Genomic DNA, 22849 nt, shown 5'->3' with positions numbered 1-22849 from the left:
GTGCTACCTGAAGGTTCCCCAAGATCCAATCCACTCTGCGGTGTGAGGGGGTGGGGCAGTGGCACCTCCACTGCAAATCACACCAAGACTGGAGATTCTGGACCACATTTCCTAACAAGTGGTGCACCATTTTACTGGGGACAGTGCCCCAAGCACATACTGTAACACTGGGACAGGGTAATCGTAATCATACGTTCTTGTATAGCGCCTTATCACCGTGAGGTCTCAAGGCGCTTGCTTTGGGAACCCGTCCTGGTCTTTCCCTGCGAGATTACCCCTACTGGGCATCCCCAAGGTGAAGACCAGGCATCCCATCGCGGTGGGGCCGTAGTGGAGATTAAGCAAGCTATTGCCCAGAGTTGAACCCACGATTCTAGTAGGCACCGAGGCGAGAATTATCGAGTCCGTGGACATTATGAGCTCAGGAGAGCGGGGAGGGGCGCCCTTCTACCACAGCACAATCCCCTCTGCAGCTCCCAATATGGTGCTGCACCTCTGGAAACCACCCTCCTGCAGAGTGAAAGTGACTGCATGAGTGAGAGTGACTGCATGAGTGAGAGTGACTGCATGAGTGACAGCAGAGTGAGAGTGACCGCATGAGTGACAGCAGAGTGAGAGTGACAGAGTGAGAGTGACAGCAGAGTGAAAGTGACTGCACAGCAGAGTGAGAGTGACTGCACAGCAGAGTGAGAGTGACTGCACAGCAGAGTGAGAGTGAGAGTGACTGCAGAGTGAGAGTGAGAGTGACTGCAGAGTGAGAGTGACAGCATGAGTGAGACTGACCGCATGAGTGACAGCAGAGTGAGAGCGACAGAATGAGTGACAGCATGAGTGACAGCATGAGTCAGAGTGACAGCATGAGTGACAGCAGAGTGAGAGTGACAGCATATTATGTTATGTTATTTTAATTTATACAGCGCGCAGCTACTCGGAAGTGTCCCGGCGCTAACAGCAAAAAGGCAGAAGATGCACAATTACCAATTAACACAGAAGGGTTTTTAAGGCTTTCCTAAACAGAAGAGGATCCTGAATGGCTCTCAAGGCCAAGGGCAGCGCATTCCAGGCCAGACAAGCTTTGCGGACAAAGGAGTTACTCCCCAGTCGCTGGCGCTTAAACTTCGGAGTCTGCATCAGCAGCTGTGAAGACGAACGCAGCAGTCTCACTGGTGTGTAAAAAGACCGTAAAGGGCCCATTGCACAATTGAGAGCATTTTAAATTTCAGGCGAATTTTGACAGGAAGCCAGTGTAATGACCGTAGAAGAGCCGGGGCACTGTGCCTGGAACCCCCCCCCCACCCCCCCAGGAGTCTGGCAGCCGAGTTTTGAACCACTTGTAGTTTCTTCACAAGGAAACATGGGCTGCCGACTAGGAGGGCGTTGGCATAATCCAAGCGAGAAAGAATCAGTGCCCGAACAACCGTCTCTCTGGTCGAGCTCGGCAAGAAGGACAGAAACTTTCTCAAACTTTTCAACACACCAAAGCAGGTGCCAGGCATTTTTTTACATGCGTCACAAAATTCAGATTCTCATCGAACCAAACGCCAAGGTTTTTGGTGGCACCCTTAGTCTCAGGCGGGCAGGGAAAACCAGGAGGCCAGAATCTCCCTCTGAAATCCGGAGCAAAAGAACCGAACAGCAGAACTTCAGACTTTCCCTCATTACATTTAAGCTGCGCATTGGCCAGCCATTGAAAGACCGATGACAAGCACTGATGGGGTCTCTTCAACGAGTCCTCCTCCTTGCTCCAGGTAAACAGCAGCTGAGTATCATCGGCGTAGGCCATCACCTTAGCCCCCAGTGACTCCGCCAAGGAAATCAGCGGGGTCACGTAGATGTTAAATAACAGCGGGCTAAGTGATGACCCCTGCGGAACCCCAGTGGAAACCCTCATGGGCACAGAGGCACACGGAGGGAGCCAAACCTGCTGCGATCTTCCCTCCAAAAAAGAATTGATCCATTGTAAAGCCGACCCAGAGATTCCTATTTCAGATAGGCGATCTAGGAGCATGGCATGAGGCACCGTGTCGAACGCCGCAGAGAGATCAAGCATAACCAATGCTGCTCTCCCGCCGGCATCAAGACACTCCCGAATCGATTCAGTGACCTCTAGCAGAGCGGATTCCGTGCTATAAGAGGCACGGAAGCCAGACTGCACCGGATGAAGCAAGCCAGCCCTCTCAACAAAGTTGGTAAGTTGGAATGTGAAACTTTCTCTCAAAGTGAGATAGGATGATAGTTTTCTGGGACCAGTGGATCGAGTGACGGTTTTTTGAATAAAGGAAGGATCAGGGCATGTTTCCAGGCTGTCGGCACACAAGCTTCCCGCAATGATTTGTTGACCATAAAATTCACCTCCGAATTAATGGTTTCAGCCACATCCGATAGTACACGGGCCACACAGGGGTCATTGGGCGAGCCGGACTTAAGGGCTTTAAGAATTCGGAGAGAACAGGCGAGGTCAATAGGACAGAATTCTGAGAAAGGGGAGACCGGATCAGCACTAGGCAGATGCAGCGGCAACACAAGGTCGCTGTTTCTGGGAGAGGACAGAAAAGTCTCCTGGATGCTAATTATTTTATCCCTGAAGAATGACGCTAGCGTGTTACACCAGGCCTCCGTGGCAGGAGCAGCCGCCACCTGGGCGCTGGGGGACAGGAAGCTCTGCACAATTGCGAAGATTTCTTTGGAGTTGTTATTAGCCCGCTCAATGACAGCAGAGTGAGAGTGACAGCAGAGTGAGAGTGACTGCAGAGTGAGAGTGACAGCATGAGTGACTGCAGAGTGAGAGTGACTGCAGAGTGAGAGTGACTGCAGAGTGAGAGTGACTGCAGAGTGAGAGTGACTGCAGAGTGAGAGTGACTGCATGAGTGACTGCAGAGTGAGAGTGACTGCAGAGTGAGAGTGACTGCAGAGTGAGAGTGACTGCAGAGTGAGAATGACTGCAGAGTGAGAGTGACAGCATGAGTGACAGCAGAGTGAGAGTGACAGCATGAGTGACAGCAGAGTGAGAGTAACAGCAGATTGAGAGTGACAGTAGATGGAGAGTGACTGCAGAGTGAGAGACGGCAGAGTGAGAATGACTGCAGAGTGAGAGACAGCATGAGTGAGAATGACAGCATGAGTGAGTGTGACAGCAGAGTGAGAATGACAGCAGAGTGAGAGTGACAGCATGAGTGACAGCAGAGTGAGAGTGACAGCAGAGTGAGAGTGACAGCATGAGTGACAGCAGAGTGAGAGTGACAACCTGAGGGACAGCAGAGTGAGAGTGACAGCAGAGTGAGAGGGACAGCAGAGTGACAGTGAGAGTGACAGCCTGAGTGACAGCATGAGTGACAGCAGAGTGAGAGTGACAGCAAAGTGAGAGTGACAGCATGAGGGACAGCAGAGTGAGAGTGACAGCTGAGTGAGAGTGACAGCAGAGTGAGAGTGACAGCATGAGTGATATCAGAGTGAGAGTGACAGCAGAGTGAGAGTGACAGCATGAGGGACAACAGAGTGAGAGTGACAGCAGAGTGAGAGTGGCAGCAGAGTGAGAGTGACAGCATGAGTGACAGCAGAGTGAGAGGGACTGCAGAGTGAGAGTGACCGCATGAGTGACAGCAGCGTGAGAGTGACAGCAGCGTGAGAGTGACGGCAGAGTGAGCGTGACTGCAGAGTGAGCGTGACTGCAGAGTGAGCGTGACTGCAGAGTGAGCGTGACTGCAGAGTGAGCGTGACTGCAGAGTGAGCGTGACTGCAGAGTGAGCGTGACTGCAGAGTGAGCGTGACAGCATGAGTGACAGCAGAGTGAGAGTGACAGCATGAGTGGCAACAGACTGAGAGTGACAGCATGAGTGACTGCAGACTGAGAGTGACAGCATGAGTGACTGCAGAGTGAGAGTGACTGCAGAGTGAGAGTGACTGCAGAGTGAGAGTGACTGCAGAGTGAGAGTGACTGCAGAGTGAGAGTGACTGCAGAGTGAGAGTGACTGCAGAGTGAGAGTGACAGCATGAGTGACTGCAGAGTGTGAATGACTGCAGAGTCAGAATGACTGCAGAGTGAGAGTGACAGCATGAGTGACAGCAGAGTGAGAGTGACAACCTGATATCTTATTAGAACATTGGAATGTTGGGAGCTCCATTGAAAACAATGGATTGCACTGGGCTTATAATGGCTGGTATCAGCCTGGAGCTCCAACATTCCAATGCTTCTTTGTTCACAGCTCTGGCTGTGAACAAAGGCTTCAGGGAGCCTGAGGGGATTCCAATCCCTCACGCTCCCAAAAGTCTTTGTTTTTTTTGTTAGAACATTCTGTCATCTAGTGACAGAATGTTCTAATAGCCTTATAGCCCTTTGTAGATGGGCTATACTGGCTATTAAAGTCCCTCTTCCTTGTTAAAGGCACTCGCCTTCGGCTTGGGGCCTTTAACGCTGGAGAGGGACTTTAATAGCCGGTATAGCCCTCTACGGCGGGCTATAAGGCTATAGTGGTTGCTTGTCCCTGGCAGCACATAGTATACACTCTTTTAGTTGAAAGTCTGGAATCTTCCCGGGCTTGCTGCTGATCCTCGACGGAGGCAACATGGTCCCCAACGGCATCAACGACCCGCCTTATCATAAGGCGGGACGTTGATGCAGTTTGGGAACGTGTGGCCTCCATCGGTTATCTCCTTCATCTCCCCCGCTATTTCCCTTTTCAGCGTCAGCAAGTCGCCTCGTAATGCACCGAATAACGACTCTCAATAGGCGTGGGTAAATGGGGCTTCAGAGGTGTCCGCATCTTGGCTGATTTGTGTCGTTGGGGAGAGCTCCCCTTCTCCGCTGCCGGTCATCGGGAGCTTGGTCAGCATCTTTTTTAGATTCTGATCCTTCTTGCTTGTCGCTGAGGACATGGCTGCTATATCTCTTACCACATCACCAGACCGGCCTGCCTTGTCGTGGGGTCCCAGCCCCAGTGGGTGGCTGTCACTGGGTTGTCCTCCTGCTGAGCTCCACTACGCTATTGCATGATGGACAGGGCCAAAGGTGTCGCTCCCTTTCAGTCTCGTCCGGGCCTTGCTGCCTTCGACCGTCTGCTATTGCCCTGCTGGGCATCTGCTGCTTGGTCTCAATACTCTAAGCACTTTGCGCCCGAACCTGCCATGAATCCCCCTGTAGGCCAGCAGCCCTATCTGAGCCTGGAGCACTAGATGTCTTCTTGGACCACTGCGGCTAATTCCTGCACTATGTGCTTGCAGGCCATGGCCTCCGGTTTCCTCTGACTTGTCAGTCAGCTCCAGAGAGACTACTCCAAGCCCAGGTCCCTCATCCATTGGCACTTTGTGATTCTTACAGTGTTACAGTTCATATCTCATTCCCCTTATTGGATTTTGTCATTTTAGTGTCATTTTGTTTAATACATTTTACTTTATTATTTTTCTACTTTGGTTTGGTTTTTTTATTGTTTTGCATTTTGACTTTTACTTGTTTGGTTTCTGCATAAATATTTTACATATTACCTTAAGTTAAGCCTGCCTGTTCGGTGCTTAGGTACCAGGGGGTTGATACTAGGTTCATTGAATGGCTTTGAAAGTTCACTCTGACAACGGTTGTGATTGTTCCTCATCTACCGCAAATAATAATTCAGTTTCTTACAGAAACGATCTGAAATTATCTGCAAAACAGGCAGTTGATAACCTACCAGGGTTGAAGCACCCTGTGGACAAATTGGAATATGGGACGAGAATTGTGTGGCAATAGAACCTCTAAAAAAATTCAGCTTGCAAATGAACCAAGAATCACGCTTGAATGTCACAACTTTTAAAAACAAGGTAGTCAGGAAAGTGTGGCGAATATATTGCAGCTCTTTGCATTTTGGCAGCTCCAAGCAAATTTGAGAACAGAGTGGATGTATGTAGCAGAGACGAGTCAGTTCACCCAATGTGAGTGGTGATATCCGCTTTGCTGATCTGCCTGAAGTTATGATGCTGCCGACAGTAGCGTGTCTGCTAACAGCGATGGCGTGACTTGTGGAACAATAAAGCCAAATAGGAGAAAGTTATCTTCTGACACCGCAGTCTTCGTGACTGAGACCTGTAACACTGAAGACTCTGAGACTCACAGCAGTAATTTCTCCTTTCAGAGCGTTATTGCTGCAGTTGGAGTGAAGCCAAGAAGTAAGCACATTACTAAGGTACCAAAAAAGTTTAATATCGTTAATTTGTATTAACTGATTCTCTTTTGCAGCATTTGGAAATGCATTTTCTAGTTTTGTTGCTTTTTAGTTAGTTTTTTATTGTATGCTGTTATCTTCGGTTTAAAGGGAAAGATGTTGTAGTGTGTGACCTTAATGCTGCAGTTTGCATTTCATTACGATCATTAGCTTACCCTGGAGAATCTCCAGGGTGTAGGAGGTTTGCTGTTCAAGAGTTCTTTCTTCAGCTTCTGGACAGTTGTCGCTCTGTGGCGATCTGTGGTCCTGTTTCTCTGCTCTTCTTGTAGCAGCTCCTATCAGAGCTTCATCCTCCCGACAAAGATAATAAGATGCCAGGCATCACCCAGCCTACAACACAGCCTATGTTGGGCTAAGTCCATCTGCTCAGCGCAATTAGAGCGGGGATAAAGTTCTTCAGACCTATCAGGCTGTGAATGTAACCTAAGGGCTTAAGATGAAATGTAGAGCTTACCTCCTTTCAGAGTTGCTCCAGTCTGCTGTGTGCAGACCCGATAGCTGGCAGCACCCTGGAGTATGTATGTATAAATCAGATTATGTTGGAAGCAACCTGCAATATAGTGGCAGGCAGCCCCCTGCCATAGAGTAGGATTTCTCATCATATTTTATTTCCTGACACATTAATGGAGATTGTCGTTTAACAGGCAGAAGAACAACACTGACCACACATTTTTCTGGGTTTGTCTTTAAAATGACATACACATTAGGAATGGCATTTCGTTCTGCTGGAAAAATAACACAAGTTATCTTTCACTCTGCTACGATGTTGCATAGATTGTTGGCTGCAATGCATTCCATGTTTCATTCAAACATGCTTTCTACAGGGCACATACATGATTTGCTGCTGTAAAGAAATAATGCTCCTGTGTACTGTGGCAGACTCTGAAATATTGAAAAACTTCATGATTTCTCTTTCAGCACTTCATAGTAAAACCTTTCAATTTTTGACTCAATCATTTGGCAGAAACATAACTTAGTACCATTAAAATAGTTGTGATGGGGAACATTCATGTGGGGTTAGGACTGGCTTGATCAGAGTGCTTGCTGACTTGGAGGAGTATGGAGTTGACCACCTTGCCTGGTCCGGTGTGGAACCAAGCCAGCGAGGCTTTGCTGCAGGCTCATTTGCCCTGATAGCTGGTCAACAGTTTGAGGAGGAGGAGGTGAAGAGCTCGCTAAGTGTGTTATGAGGCTGGCATTTCAGTACATCCCTGAGAAGTGAGCTTTGAGTCAATGTAGTGTTCCTCTTATACAACGTGCAATTCATCCTCTCCAAAGCCTCAGGAATTCCTGGATGTGAATGGCGGCTGATTCTGATTGGGTGCTTGATAGTTTTCCAGAAACTCATGTTCTTGATTGTTCATGTTTGCCAGTAGTTAATGAAACACACCCAGGTGTTTTATCTCTTCAGTTGACAGAAGCTACAATAAAAGTTTCTTTATCATTGCAAAAAAATATGAATGGCCAACGAGCCTCTGTAGGTCAAAGAATGGAAGGGCTGAGGAACTGTCATTCATCTCACTGCTAAGCAGAGCAGTGTCATGCTTCACCCTCCGTCAGGCCTCTGATTTTAACCAAGATCGCTTAGAACACTGGGACTTTAGAGCCCATCCTTTTAATGAGAAAAACAAAACTACAAGTCCCATAAGCAATAGTGGTGGAAGGTGTCACACATGACCTGGGACAACATCCAATTCAGCACATCCAGTTCCATATTTTAAGTATTTGACACAATATTGAATTTAGAACCTTTGTTTTTTATGGTCATGAGTCGCCAGAATACTAAAAACGTGTCTTTTATTTTCAAGGTCAATTAAGTAATGGTCACTAGCTTGGAAGCTCTGTTAATCTTCAGTATTTGTCATTGATCTCCACGTGTGGCTGGTTTGGGTCTGCCCCTGCATTGTTCCCGATCACTCGCACAGGTAAGGAGCTTGTAGCAGCAACATGATAACCCCATACTCGTCTGTAAGAAGTGCGCTCTGAGGCAGGTATCCGATCATTTTTGTGAAACAAGGAAGGGCCAATATCTGCTATGTACATTTGTTAAAACAAAACCATCAAATCACAGTATACTGTTCCGGGGGTTCAGTCCCAGCGACATTATCTGTAACTGAACGCAGACACCCTAGGAAGCATGTGCTTTTAAGACAAGTTGCATTCACTCACCTGAAGGTGACATGCTTCACCATTGGGCTATACTTCTCACCAGGCCGGCGCTACAATGGCTGGTGGGTACCACAAGAGGGCACTTTGTTGGAGATCTTTTAATAAGTACGCCGGATGAGCATAGTAGGACAGAAGATGTTGTGTCATAAGATGTGAGATTGGTGAAGTCTGAATATAAGATCAACTATCGACCAGTTGCCGCAATATAGTTCATGTTATCTTCCTGGTCCATGTTGAGATTAAAAACAGCGGCAGAGAAATTGAGGAAGTAATGGCCCCTATCACTCCGTGAAAGTGTCGATGACCTATGGATCTGCTGGTAAGCTGGGGTCTATACTTCAGGTCAACTTTTTTCATGCCTTGTGTAGTCATGGAGCAATCTGTTGGCATTTCATCAGTACCAAATATGGGAAAATGTGTAAATGTGACCTAATCTTCTCCACAGCGTGAGGAGCTCTGTAACTCAAAGCCCTGCACCGTGCATAGGTGATAAGGTGCCTATTACCATATTACTACCACAAGTGAGCGCTCCCTAACAGAGTGCACTAGATACGGTAACCCTCCTAAAATTCAGGAGATACTGACTTATCCAATAGCGAGGACGCCCATCAGAGGGCAACTGGTTTAAAAAGCACATGCTTCCTAGGGTGTCTGCGTTCAGGTAGAGATAATGTCTGTGGGACTGAACCTCCAGAACAGTATACTGTTAGTTGATTTATATGAAGAATGTGTATACTGGACTGTCATTTTCCTTGTCATCTCTTGTGATATGTAAAATAAAACACAACACACCGGGAGGCCAACACATCTATCATACATTTAATGCAAAAATAGCAAAAGGCCAAGTAAACTAACAAGTGACAATTGTCTTTGCAATGGACGAGAGCATCAACCTTAAAGAAAGTTGGAGTATATAATGCTAATGCTACACAAAGTATTTTTATACACTTTTCTCCTAATACAAGAAATATGAACACGTGACAGAAACAGTTACGGAAACGACACTCATGAGTAGGAGGCAGAATCTTCTCTCGAGAGGAATGTGAGGAGTCCGTGAGGTGCAGATAAAAGATACACAAGCTTCAGAATTCACTGTTTCTGGAAATAACACTTCCGTTTTAGGTCTTGTGGTGATTACAGCGCGAAGCGCTGTCTCGCCAGAGACCTATTGTGAGCGACTCTGCTTTCCAGGAGACAGCACCTGGCCGCGCGCAATTCCTCTCCGAGAAGGCGATCGGAGCGAGCCACATGCACGCAAACGCTGTGGCCAGCTGCTGTCTCCTGGGAAGCTCCAACACCACACACCACACACGCATGCGCATACACAGAGACACACACACGAGCGCCCATGCACGCACGCATACATAGTTCAAGTTCAGGAATTTGTATAGCGCACTACTCACCCAGAGGGTCTCAAGGCGCTTGAGGGAGGGTGTGTGCATTACTTATCGAATAGCCAGGTTTTTAGCTGCTTTCTGAAGGAGAGGTGGTTCTGTGTAAGGCGGAGGTGAGAGGGGAGAGAATTCCAGGTTTTGGCTGCTAAGTAGGAGAAGGATCTTCCTCCCATGGTGGATCTATAGATGCGCGGAATTGCGGCGAGGGCTTGATTGGATGATCGTAGTTGGCGGCTGGGTGTGTAGAAGGACAATCGTGTGTTGAGGCATTCGGGGCCTAGGTCGTAGAGGGCCTTGTGTGCGTGGGTGAGGAGACGGAACGTTATTCTCTTGTTGACGGGGAGCCAGTGGAGGTCTTTCAGGTGACCGGAGATATGAGCTTGACGGGGGATGTCCAATATGAGTCTGGCTGAGGCGTTTTGGATGCTTTGGAGTTTTTTCTGTAGTTTGGCTGTGGTTCCGGCATAGAGGGCATTTCCATAATCCAGTCGGCTAGTGACCAGTACGTGGGTGACTGTCTTTCTTGTTTCGGTGGGGATCCAACGGAAGATTTTTTTGAGCATGCGAAGGACGTTGAAGCATAAAGATGAGACGGCGTTGACTTGTCTGGTCATCGAGAGGGAGGAGTCTAGGATGAAGCCCAGGTTACGTGCGTGATCTGTAGGTATGGGTGCTGTACCTAGGGCCGGTGACCACCATGAGTCGTCCCAGGCAGAGGGGGATGATCCTAAGATGAGGACTTCCGTTTTGTCCGAGTTTAGTTTTAAACAGCTGTTTTTCATCCATTCGGCTACTTCTTTCATTCCTTCGTGTAGATTGGTTTTGGCGGTGTTTGGGTCTTTGGTGAGGGAGAGGATCAGCTGGGTGTCGTCTGCGTAGGAGATGATGTTGAGGTTGTGTTGTCGCGCGATGGATGCGAGGGAACTCATGTAAACGTTGAAGAGGGTGGGACTGAGTGATGATCCTTGTGGTATGCCGCAAATGACTTCCGTGGCCTCTGATTTAAATGGGGTAGGCGGACTCTCTGGGTTCTCCCGGTGAGGAACGAGATGATCCAGTCCAAAGCTTTTCCTTGTATTTCGACGTTGCTGAGGCGTTGTATGAGGGTGCTATGACAGACTGTGTCGAAGGCGGCGGAGAGGTCAAGTAGGATGAGGGCAGCTGTTTCTACATTGTCCAGTAGCGTTCGGATGTCGTCTGTAGCTGCGGTTTCGGTGCTGTGTTTGGCTCGGAAGCCGGACTGTGAGGGGTCGAGGGAATTGTTGGATTCAAGGAAGGCGGCGAGCTGACTATTAACGGCTTTCTCAATGACTTTGGCAGGGAATGGGAGGAGTGAGATGGGGCGGTAGTTCTTAAGTTCAGAGGGATCTGCTGTGGGTTTCTTCAGAAGGGCGCTGCGTTCGGCATGTTTCCAGCTTTCTGGGAAGGTAGCGGAGTTGAAGGAACAGTTGATGACATCGCGGAGGTGGGGTGCGATGATGGAGTCTGCTTTGTTGAAAATGTGGTGGGGACATGGGTCGGTTGGCGATCCTGAGTGGATGGAGTTCATCAGGCGGATGGTGTCTTCAGTAGTGATTGGGTTCCAGGCGCAAAGATTGTGAGAGTGCTGTTTTGGTTCGGAGGTGGGTGGAGTGGACTGTTCTTCGGACTGGTTTTCAAAGCTGTTATGTATGTTGGCGATTTTGTTGTGGAAGAAAGAGGATAAAGAGTCGCAGAGGTTTTGGGAGGGAGTGATGTCGTTTGTGCCGGCGGTGGGGTTGGTAAATTCTTTGAAGATGTTGAATAGTTCCTTGCTGTTGTGGGCGTTGTTGTCGAGTCGATCCTTGAACGCTGATTTCTTGGTGGATCGGATCACTTGGTGGTGTTTGCGGGTGGCGTCCTTGAAGGTGGTCAGGTTGTCAGTGGTTGGGTTTTTTCTCCAGGTTTTCTCGAGAGTACGACAGAACTTCTTGGATTTCTTAAGGTCATCATTGAACCAGGGGGCCTTTTTGCTGCCTTGTTTGATCTGGTGGTTTTTCAAGGGTGCTAATTCGTTAGCGCTGTGGGTGATCCATTGTGTGAGTTTGGTGGCGGCTTGGTTTGGGTCCGATGATATGGCAGGAGGGTTTTGGTTAAGCGATGTGAAGAGTTGGTCAGTAGTGATTTTGTTTTGTGGGGGGTTGTGACTCGAGGTCTTTTTGTAGCTGAAGTGAACGCAGCTGTGGTCCGTCCAATGGAGTGCTGTGGTGTGATCGAAGGAGATGTGTTTGCTGGAGGTGAAGATAGGTTCGAGCGTGTGTCCGGCAAGGTGGGTGGGGGTGTCAACAAGTTGTTTTAGTCCGAGATTGGCCAGGTTGTCCAGAAGGGTGGTGGTGTTGCTGTCGTTTTTCTTTTCCAGGTGGAAGTTGAGGTCTCCCAGTTGAATGTAGTTCTCGGAGGTGAGGGCATGTGGGCTGATGAAGTCAGTGATGTCTTCGTTGAATTGTGTGTGGGTTCCTGGTGGTCTGTAGATGAGGGTGCCTCTAAGTGTGGTCCTGTGGTCGGTGAGGATCTGGAAGTGAAGGTGTTCCGCGGTAGCGAGGTTATCGTCGGAGCTGGTCGTGATTCGGATGGTGTTCTTATGGACGATGGCGATGCCTCCTCCTGTTTGGTTGGTGCGGTCTTTTCGGATGATCTTGTAAGCGTCCGGGATGGCTATGAGGGTGTTGAGAGGAACAGGGGGTCTGGCGCTGGGCGCGGTCCAGGCACGGACGGGCGTAGACGGGCTTAACTTTGGTGCACCTTCGGCACGCATGGGGTGCGACCGCTGCGCGTGAACGCTGCGCGGAAAGGCATCTGTCATATGTGGATTGTGGGAGGGGGAGGGGCGAGGGAGGAGCAGCTGGGAGGCGGTAGCGGGGTGGAGGTCCGGGCAGGGAAGCACAACAACAACAACAAAATGGCTGCAGACCAAAAGCGAAACTGGATTGGGGCAGCAGCTAAAATAAACGCTATGCACAAATCACAATTCAACCTACTGTTAACGTTATTCTTAAAGAAAATTATTCAGCTTGAGGCAGACAGTCACAAAACAATGTTGATGGAAGCGCGCTTTAGAAATATAGCGCTACGATTAATATTTAGACAGAGAGCAGCAGGCAGGCACAAATGCGCGTTTGACAAATAAAGCGCTGTGCTGCAATAATTAATGGCAAGCAGTTAACAATGTCAATGCGGCTAGGGCAGTCTGGCAATGTAAAGCTCTACGATACCGCTACAGTGCTGGGAGCTGCGTGGGGAGCGACGGTCACATACATACATACAGAGAACCCCTCCCACCCCCGCCATCGCACACATACACACGCGCGCACACATCCCCCTCACACCCCACTCACCAGGTTCTTCTTGCGTGTCCCTCGGCAGCCAGCGGGTCATTCTGGGCAACAGGCGCGGGGCTCTCCACGAGCACGGGAGCCCCGCTAGCTGAGACGCAAATCTTCCAGCGGGCAGAGGAGCGCGGGGTAGACTCCCGTCTGCTTTCTGTATTTGTCCGGCCCCTCCCCAGTCCCAACAAAGGTTGCCTGGCTTCCTGTTGAAGCCGGGCTGCGGCGGTGAGTTTGCTTGTTTTTTTTGCTACAGCTAAATGTGCGCACAAGTTGAATGCTTGTGTTGTTTTAACTTTGTTTTGGACTTGTAAGAATAATTTGTTTTTGCTATGACATCCTTGGAGGTCTACATTTAAGATTCGCCCAATGCTCTGCTTTTCTTACTAGCATTTTTACTTATTGTAATGTTAACTGAGGATTATCTTTTCCCCCTCAAATTTCCTTTTCCGATTTGTGTAACTGTGTCCAAACAGTTCTTAAGAGAATGCCCAGCAGCACGTCTCCAACAGATGTTGGAAAACCTATTTCGTTATTAGTGTAAAGCCAAGACCATGTTCGTGGTAATTTCAGCTTCAATATTTGTTGCCAGACTTCTCATACTGGTTTTACTTTGTACCTAACGGTGATGATGAGTCAAGGACTAGGAGCTGTTGTTCAGAGTGTAGGGTACATTTGGGGGCTGCAGGGCAGACAGGCTACTGGGCCCCAACTCTGGTGGTTGAGGTCATTTGCAACTTGTGTCCTGGGGTTTGTTCTGCTATGGCTCCAAACTGGTCCATAAACACCCTTTCTGCAATTGACTCTTGGGGTAGCAGCTTTCAGTGGTCAACTGTTTTGTCTGGATGATGATGTTGGGGTCGGGGGCAAGATCTCAGAACTCAACTTTCAAACAACAACCACAATAAATGCTTTGTCAAACCATATACTTATTTTGGTGGAAACAAAGCCTTTTATTATCACAGCAGAGTCTAATAGGACAGTATTCAATAGGTCTCAGCTGCAAGGTCGTTAAACTGAGTATGATGTCTAGTGAAGCAGCCCACCAGCTGTGTGGCGTTTTGAGAGCGGTTTTCATTTCTAGATCATACATTCTAATGCACTTATAAGCACATGTGTTAGTGCCGTGTCCCATCGTGTCTTAGCCTTGTCTGTGGTGAATGGTATATCTGCTTGCGCCGTAGCATACATCCTTGACACTAAATGAGATAAATCTTGGGTTTTGATTATGAGTTGTAGCGTATTTAGACACTCTGGTTAGTTGGGGAATGTGGGAAAGAGTTCCTTCAAGGCCCGCTTCAGCCTATAATAAGTAAAGTGAAATAGTTGTGTCTTGTTCTGTATATATTCTAAATCCTGGACGCCCCTGAATTTCCGGTCGTGAAATAGGTCCCCCATTCTTGCCATGCCTATACTGCGCAGTAGCGACATTCCTACATTTTCGCTTGTGACCGATAACGCTTGATGATGGTGCTGCGGCATTTCTGGTGCGTATAGCGGCAGTTTATTTGCCAATTGTCCTTACTTGCGCCTTGCTTTCGCTTTGGTGTCTATCGTGTTTATGTCCTGCGCATATAGTGGTTGTCTTACATATGTTAAAATGGCCCACAGTGGGATAGGGCTCGCATCCCCTTCTTCTACAGCAGCGTGGGTTAGGTACGGTATCTTATGGTACCAATAGGCTGCGTATTGTGCCTGGGCGCATAGATAATATAATAGGAAGTCTGGCACTGCGTAGCCCCCTCTGTCATATGGGAGAGTTAGTGTTCTGAGGTCTATGCGGAGGTGGAGAAGGTGGCTCAATGGTTAGAGCGGCAGACCCTGATGCAGAGGTCTGGCCCGGGACAAGGGTTCAATTCCCCGCCTCGGCGGGTCTTGAGCTCAAAAATTCCACGGATAATTCTCGCCTCGGTGCCTATTCCAATCATGGGTCCCACTCTGCAACTCTGGGCAATAGCTTGCTTAATCTCCACAACGGCCCCCACAACGCTAAGGATGCCTGGCCTCCACCTTGGGGGTGCCCAGGAGTGGACACCTCACAGGGAAAGCCAGGATGGGTTCCACAGCGGTATTCGTACAAGTGCCTTGAGACCCTTGCGGGTGAGTAGTGCGCTATACAAGTATCAATTTACATTTATGCGTGCCCGTTTACCTGCCCATATGAGCTGTAGCACCAATGATTTGATGCGATTGAAGACGGCCCAGGAGGATGAATAGGTATGTTGTTAAAGAGATAAAGAAATTTAGGTAAGATGTTCATTTTGACTATCGCTATGCGATCCGCAAGTGACAATGGCAGTTGCGTCGTCCAGCGCTTCACTTTGTCCTCTAATTTAGAGATCGTGCATCCATAATTTGACCGGAGCACTACTTCCGGGTCCCTGTGATACCAGACTCCCAGATAGCGTACAGGATCCGTTTGCCACTCTAAGGGATAGTCAGTGTCATGTGGGGTAGTCGAGTCGGTAAGAGGAATGATGGATGATTTAGACCAGTTTATTGTGAGGCCAGAGTGCCATCCAAATTTAATATATTCTCTCAGCAATGGGTTCAGGTGTTCAGCAAAGTCCCCAACATACAATAACATATCATCTGCATATGAGGAGATGTGAAGAGGTCGTGATGGGAACTGTAGTGCGGATGATTTGTACTTCTGTCGGATCCGACATGCTAGCGGTTCCAAAGCAAGAGCGAATAACAGGGGCGACAGTGGGCATCCTTGTCTGGTACCCCGTTCAATGCTGAAAGCGTGCGAGACGTACCCATTGATTCTGACTCTGGCACGTGGATTAGTATAGATCAAGGAGACCCACTGTACAAAGCGCTTGGGAAAGCCCATCCTATGCAGTATAGTAATTAAGTATCGCCATTCTATAGAATCGAACGCCTTAGCGGCGTCCAACATCACCGCCACAGCCTTAGTTGTGGGCGTGAGATAATGGGATAGGGCAAATAGGGTCCTAGTGTTGTGTGATGTGGATCGTGTTGGGATAAAGCCTGCCTGATCGGGGGGGGACACAAGATTTGTCATTAATGGGTTCAGTCTTATCGCTAGTATTTTTGCTAGGATTTTGGAATCTACATTGATAAGTGATAGTGGTCTATATGAGTCGCACGCTTCTGGGTCCTTGGAGGGTTTTAAGAGGGCTATTATCACTGCTTCCCTAAGCGTCGGAGGGTAGCTCTTCCTGTTCAAATGCTGCGCCATACATTGCGACTAGATAAGGGGCTAGAACGTCTACATATTGTTTATAAAATTCGTTGGTGTATCTGTCTGGGCCGGGTACTTTACCGTTGGGTAGGGTTTTTATCACATCGGTGACTTCCTCTACGTAATAGGGGAGGCTAAGTTTTCCCTCTGTCCATCCGACAACCATGCGATCGCCACATCATCTAGGTAGGCAAAAGTCTCTTCCGTCGTAGCCGTCTCTTGCGATCTATATAAGGCGCTGTATGCATCAGTGAAGCAGTTTAGAATGTCTGCCGCTTGTTTATGTAGTGTGCCATCTCCGGATTTAACTCGTAGGATGGCTGTCTGGCTTTTACCCTCGCATATTTTGGCTACTAGCACTTTACCAGGTCTGCCACCCTCCCCAAAAGATCTGACCACGTGAGGTTTGTTAAGGTATTTTATCTCATCCTCTACAAAGGTTGGATGTTCTGTATGTATTTGTCTTAAGTCGCCCAGTATTGAAATATCCTGAGTGAGTGCAAAGGCTGCCTCTAGATCCTGCATGCGTTTTTCGCGTTTCTTTATTTGTTGTCTAATGTCCCTCAAGACACCTATTGTGGTGCTCAGGCACACTCCCCGGATCGTGGCTTTGAACGCTTTCCACAGAATGCATGGGTCATCCGTCCCTGATGCATTGATCTGAAAGTATTCCCTGATCGCTTTAAGAATAGTGTCCGCATAGGTTGCGTCTGTTAGTGCACCCGAGTTGAATCTCCAGCGAAAAGGGGGTGGTGTGTAATTCGGAATCCTGAGCTTCAACAGGACCGGGTTGTGGTCCGAGAGTGTCCTGGGAAGAACACTCATGTCAGATAGCCATAGTGCAATGTTGTTTGTGCCTAACCAGTAATCAATACGTGACCAACTGTTGTGCGTGACGATAATATGTGTCGCACCCGGAACATGGGGATGTTTATGTCTCCACAGATCTGTCATGGATACATCAGTCAATATGTGCGTGAGTTTAGACCTAGCTTTTCTGTGCGGTTCTGCGAAATTTGAGGAGCGGTCTTTCTTATCTTCTAGTGTTACGTTCCAGTCACCACCCCATATGATCTGTGGGTCCACCAATGTGTGCATGTGTTCCCACATTTCCAGAAAAAATTCCATGGCGTCCATATTGGGACCGTAAACATTAGCCAGCATTATTTTCTAGCCGCGTAGTATGTCCGTCACTATAACGTATCTCCCAGTGGGGTCCGCTGTTACCTGATGCAATGTGAAATTCGTGCCCTTACGGATCAGCGTCATCACTCCTCTCGAATAAGAGAAGTAGTTGGCAGCGTATGTAGATTCCGCCCAGCCCCTGCCTACCGTTTGATGTGTGCCAGGAGCAATGTGCGTTTCTTGTAGAAATACTATGTCTATGTCCCACCTATTCAGGTAGGCAAACACCTGTCTAATCTTGTTAGGTTGCGTGAAGCCTCTAACATTCCATGTGAGGAGGTTAATATGAGATCTATCGGTTTTGCATGTCATTTGTGTTGTGGAAAGGATAGATGTATAAAAACACTTGTGTGTAGCAGTCAGGAACAAAACTACAGGACTTGTCACAGCATTCTGTCACATGTGATATCAGTACAGTTTCAGTTACATTTGGCAGTTGGATCACATAATTAAATGAACTTGGCCTTTGAATTTGAACATTCCCTTGCCTCCTCCCGTTCCCACCCACTTCAGCAACCCAATCTTGCCGAAGCCTATTACCCATCAGAACAACTTCCAATAACATAACTAGTTTGGGGATCACCCTTGTGGATGACCGCCTGGGGCACATCTCGCCATCCAACTGAATGGATGTGGACAGCTCTGAACATCAACATCGCTGATCGTGTTTCGCAGGGATAACCAACATTCACATACTATCTCAATAATCGTGTTGAACTGTCTCTGAAACATGCTACCCAGACTGCAATTAGCATTATCAAGCGTCAATGAAGATATACATAAAGGCGGCACATAGGGTCGAGCAGATTATGAGATCAACTAGTAACTTTTTAAGGTAACGACTGATGAATCGTAACTAACGGTGGCATTATGTGCTGCATGCTCGCTACAGAACAAACTCGTTTTATACCAGCAATATAGTGACAGGTATAATTGTGTAGAACATGGTGGGGACATATTGTGTTCACCGGCTCCCATAACATAGTTTATGGCTATACAGCACAAGCATGCCAATGACATACATCAAGTTCGGGAATGAGTCTTTGCTTCGGTATATCGCACTTCTGTCCGGTGCTGACAAGCGACGACGTGACAAAGTTATACACTCTGCCGTGAAAGAAAAACGTTCATCAACCTGTGTGTCATGGTGCGGATAGTCAGAGCGTCATCAAACTGGGATAGTGTTACGCTTCAGCAACTAATCCGAGCAAGATACAGATATAAAAGAAGGGAAGGCCTTACCGCTGTTCAGACGATAACATCGCTAGATCAACGTCTCATGTTTATTCAGAGTCTTGTTGTTCTTCTCTGCGCGCCGTTTCTTTATTTTGCTTCACCACTTTTTTAACGAACTCTTGCGCTGCTTTTGGGTTCGGCAGTATGACCGCCTTCCCCTCCCACATCACCAGGAGCCTGGCTGGGTATAGCATGGAGTAAGTTATGTGTTGGTCGCGAATTTTCCCCTTCACCGTCGAAAATTCCCTTCACGCTTGCTGGACGGCTACAGTGTGGTCCGGGTAGAACTCAAGGTTGTTTCCTTGATGATTGATCGTGCCTTTTTCACGTGCCAGGCGCAGTAGAGTATCACGGTCACGATAATTCAATAGCCTGGCGAGTATGGGTTGTGGCGGGGCACCTATTGGCAGACGTGCAAGTGAGCGATGAGCTCGTTCTACGACGAATATAGGCGACAGTGTCTCTGCTCCAAATATTTCTTTGCACAATTGCTCCACGTACAATTCCATGCGGCCAGTATTTGTTGTTTCCGGTAATCCCGCGATGCGTATGTTATTGCGCCTGGAGCGCGCTTCTATCTCCTCCGCCTTGGCCTTTATGACATCCAGTACTCGTTCCATGCCCGCACATATGCTTGTGGTAGTGTGGGACTCGTCCTCGACTGCGGAAATGCGCGTCTCGGCTTCTTCCAATCGTTCGCCATGTTTCTCGAGCTTAGCCGCCATGTTATCCACACGACATGTCAGGTGGTCCAACTTTCCATTAATGTCTTCAAATTCGATTGGATCGCTAGTAGTATCTTTTCCATATTGTTGCCCGGTGGTTGCTCAGTGACGGTGGAAGCAGCCGCCATTTCGTCTGCGTTTTTTGGCACTTTTTTGTTTTCAAAAGTTAGTTTCTGTTGTTGCCTGTCCGGGCGTACCATTGTTGCCAAGATATCTGACACCGATCTGGCAAGTGCGGTATTGGCACTGGTATTGCAGATATTTGGCGACTTTTTACCGTAAGTATTTTGCCAAAGGATGGTACTTCACCGCAACCTGACAAAGTCCTGAAAGATGGCGCGGCTGGTGCAGTTACAGTGGATGATGGATCTAAGTGCCCACTCTGTGCAGCTCTGACAATCTGCTACGCTGATGTGCCGCCACTACTCACTCCAGTGGTAGCGCCTGCAGGGGAACTGCATGTGGTGGTAGGTCAGGTGTGGCGTGGTCCCTGTGTTGTTGTGCGGTGATGCGCCACTCCCAACCTGTCAGCGACACACTAACTCTGGTTTGGAGTATTGAGTCTAATCGATGGTAGTGAACTTCGCCGCCGTGTGTCGGAGAGCAGCGGCAGGTCAGCAGACCGTCTCTCGTCCAGCCTTCATCAGAGAACACTGCATGCTACGGATGCGCCACTCTGCAGAACCTCGCGCTGTAGTGTGGGCTCGGCAGCACTGGAAGTCGCGCTGGTCATCAGTAAAAGCGCAGCATCAGACACATGTGCAGGAGCAAGAAAGAGCAATGTTGCATGTGTTAGTCTCAGACTGCGGGATCAACATCGATGTTTGTTTACACGTCCGCATTATCGGCAGTCAGGGCGCCGCCATCTTGTGAGACCATCTCGGAGTGCGTCTAGGCTCGCCGTTATGTTGCGTTTATGATCGGACCTCTCCATTTTTTAAAGGCGTAGTGCCGTGGTGATAGCTGTGGTTTCAGTGCGATCGGGGCGTCATAGTCCGATCATGCAGGCGCTCTCACCATACGCTCCCCGACACAGCAGTGGTCCGTGCAACCGTTAGGTCGCCGCCATCTTAGGAGACTGGCGGCTTCGGCAGGGGCAGTCCGCTGCAAACTCGCGATGTCGGTAGGCTCGGCAGAGGAAAGGCAGCCCGCCGAGCCCTCGACACATTCCCATTCGATATTTCATGTTCCAAAGATCAGTTGATGGGCATTTAGTTGGTGAAATCCCGTAGCGCTAATGGCTGTCCGGCGGAGCTGCGAAGCTAGCCAGCCATTCCGCTGTGTGCCCCCTAGCGCCTCCCCCACAAACACTTTGTTGAAGCAAACGAAGAATAATGGTAGAATAGTAATTTATCCTCTCCTATAATATTTAGGGAACTTATTTGCCTCTGTTTCAAGGGAGGCTCAGAAATACAGGCACTTTCATGAGGCGTCAGCCCCGTGCGTGAGGTGCATCATCAGAGCTGTGTGAATAATAACTGCGTCAGCCCCGTGCGTGAGGTGCATCATCAGAGCTGTGTGAATAATAACAGCTGTGAGCCCCGTGCCTGAGTTGCATCATCAGAGCTGTGTGAATAATAACTGTCAGCCCCGTGCCTGAGGTGCATCATCAGAGCTGTGTGAATAATAACAGCTGTGAGCCCCGTGCTGAGGTGCATCATCAGAGCTGTGTGAATAATAACTGCGTCAGCCCCGTGCCTGAGGTGCATCATAAGAGCTGTGTGAATAATAACAGCTGTGAGTCCCGTGCCTGAGGTGCATCATCAGAGCTGTGTGAATAATAACTGCCGGCAGCCCCGTGCTGAGGTGCATCATCAGAGCTGTGTGAATAATAACTGCGCCAGCCCCGTGCTGAGGTGCATCATCAGAGCTGTGTGAATAATAACTGCTTCTGCCCCGTGCTGAGGTGCATCATCAGAGCTGTGTGAATAATAACAGCTGTGAGCCCGTGCCTGAGGTGCATCATCAGAGCTGTGTGAATAATAACTGCGTCAGCCCCGTGCGTGAGGTGCATCATCAGAGCTGTGTGAATAATAACAGCTGTGAGCCCGTGCCTGAGGTGCATCATCAGAGCTGTGTGAATAATTACTGCGTCAGCCCCGTGCGTGAGGTGCATCATCAGAGCTGTGTGAATAATAACAGCTGTGAGCAAAAGCATACTCTTGCACACACTCTCACTGCTCACCAATTCAAAGTTTGCTAACAATTTTATGCAACGCATTGTCATACACAATGCCAATAACTCAAACTTTAATGCTGCAAGACCTATTGCATTGTAAATGCTTGTTTCAATATTCAATTTACTACAAGATGTAGGAAAGTGTGCAGATGGACATCACTAAATAAAATGGTTCTGGGCCCTAATAGAATCATGTTACTTTGCAGGCATATTAAGGCTAACAAACACATCAAATTAAAATAAGAATATTGTAATTTGGTAATGTAATATATTACTACACATTGTGGCATTCATGTGTAAACACTTATCGGTATTAAAGAAACCAGTATATCCAGTTATGCTTTCTGAATTCCTTCTTCCTAGAGGCCACCACTGCTGCTATCCAGCTGTATTCAGCAGTGCCACCTGTGACCTATAATCCTGCACTTAATCAATACCAAAGGTCGTCAATGCTTCGAGCCAACTCTGGTCACTGGTGCCACTCGCACCCCACCACCCTTGGACCTGTTATTCTTTTAGCCAGCTCCAGTCAGTAGTGGCCCCTTGGGCCTGTATGTAAGCCTACTAGCCAGCTCCTGTAAGTACTGGCCCCTGGGACCTGTTATCATTCTAGCCAACTTGAGTCATTAGTAGCACCTTGGGATTAGTGATCATACTAACCAGCTTCAGTCAGTATTGGCCCCCTGAGATCTATTATCCTGCTAAGTAACTCCAGTCAGTGGTGACCCCTGTACCTTAAATCCTGCAAATATTCAAAACCAGAGGTTAACTCTACTGCCAACCAGTTCCAGTCAATATTGACATGCATTGTTACCCTGCCTGTAATGAATACCAGAGGCCAGCGTTGTTGCTAGCCAGCTCCAGTCACCAGTGGCCCTTCACATATTATCCTCAAAAGGATCAATGCCCAAGGCCTGTGCAGTGGCTAACCTGCCCTAGTCAGCAGTGACTTCCCGGACCTGTTATTCTGCATATAATCGGCAAGGCTTTGGCCCTAAATACACTCACCCCCACATCCTTACCGTATAATAGCAATGTAATTTATTTACTTACATCATACGGTAGGTACCGCACCATATCACACGATCCCAAAAACAAAGAAAAAAAATTGCCTAACCATTCAGCACTCCACCTTATCAAAAATGACCAAATCACACCAAGCACTATATCCTGCCACATCACATGGCACACTCAGCCACAACATGACAAGATACCACG

The 22849-nt window shown here is 48.3% G+C and overlaps 1 protein-coding gene across 2 annotated transcripts in view; it reads left to right on the top strand.

The window, feature by feature from the left end:
• LOC144807345 (uncharacterized) overlaps positions 1 to 22849 on the top strand; it is an 86377-nt gene that overhangs the window by 14605 nt on the left and 48923 nt on the right. For both annotated transcript variants that reach the window (XM_078673115.1, XM_078673114.1), the window contains exons 2-3: positions 6102 to 6152; positions 8000 to 8116. The gene's annotated coding sequence lies outside the window, so the exon portion shown is untranslated. The remainder of the gene's footprint in view (positions 1 to 6101; positions 6153 to 7999; positions 8117 to 22849) is intronic.

This window comes from Lissotriton helveticus, chromosome 1_2 (genome assembly GCF_964261635.1).
Source record: "Lissotriton helveticus chromosome 1_2, aLisHel1.1, whole genome shotgun sequence".
NCBI lineage: Eukaryota > Metazoa > Chordata > Amphibia > Caudata > Salamandridae > Lissotriton > Lissotriton helveticus.
The sequence above is the reverse complement of the archived record's forward strand: the minus strand, read 5'-3'. Positions and strand labels throughout refer to the sequence as shown.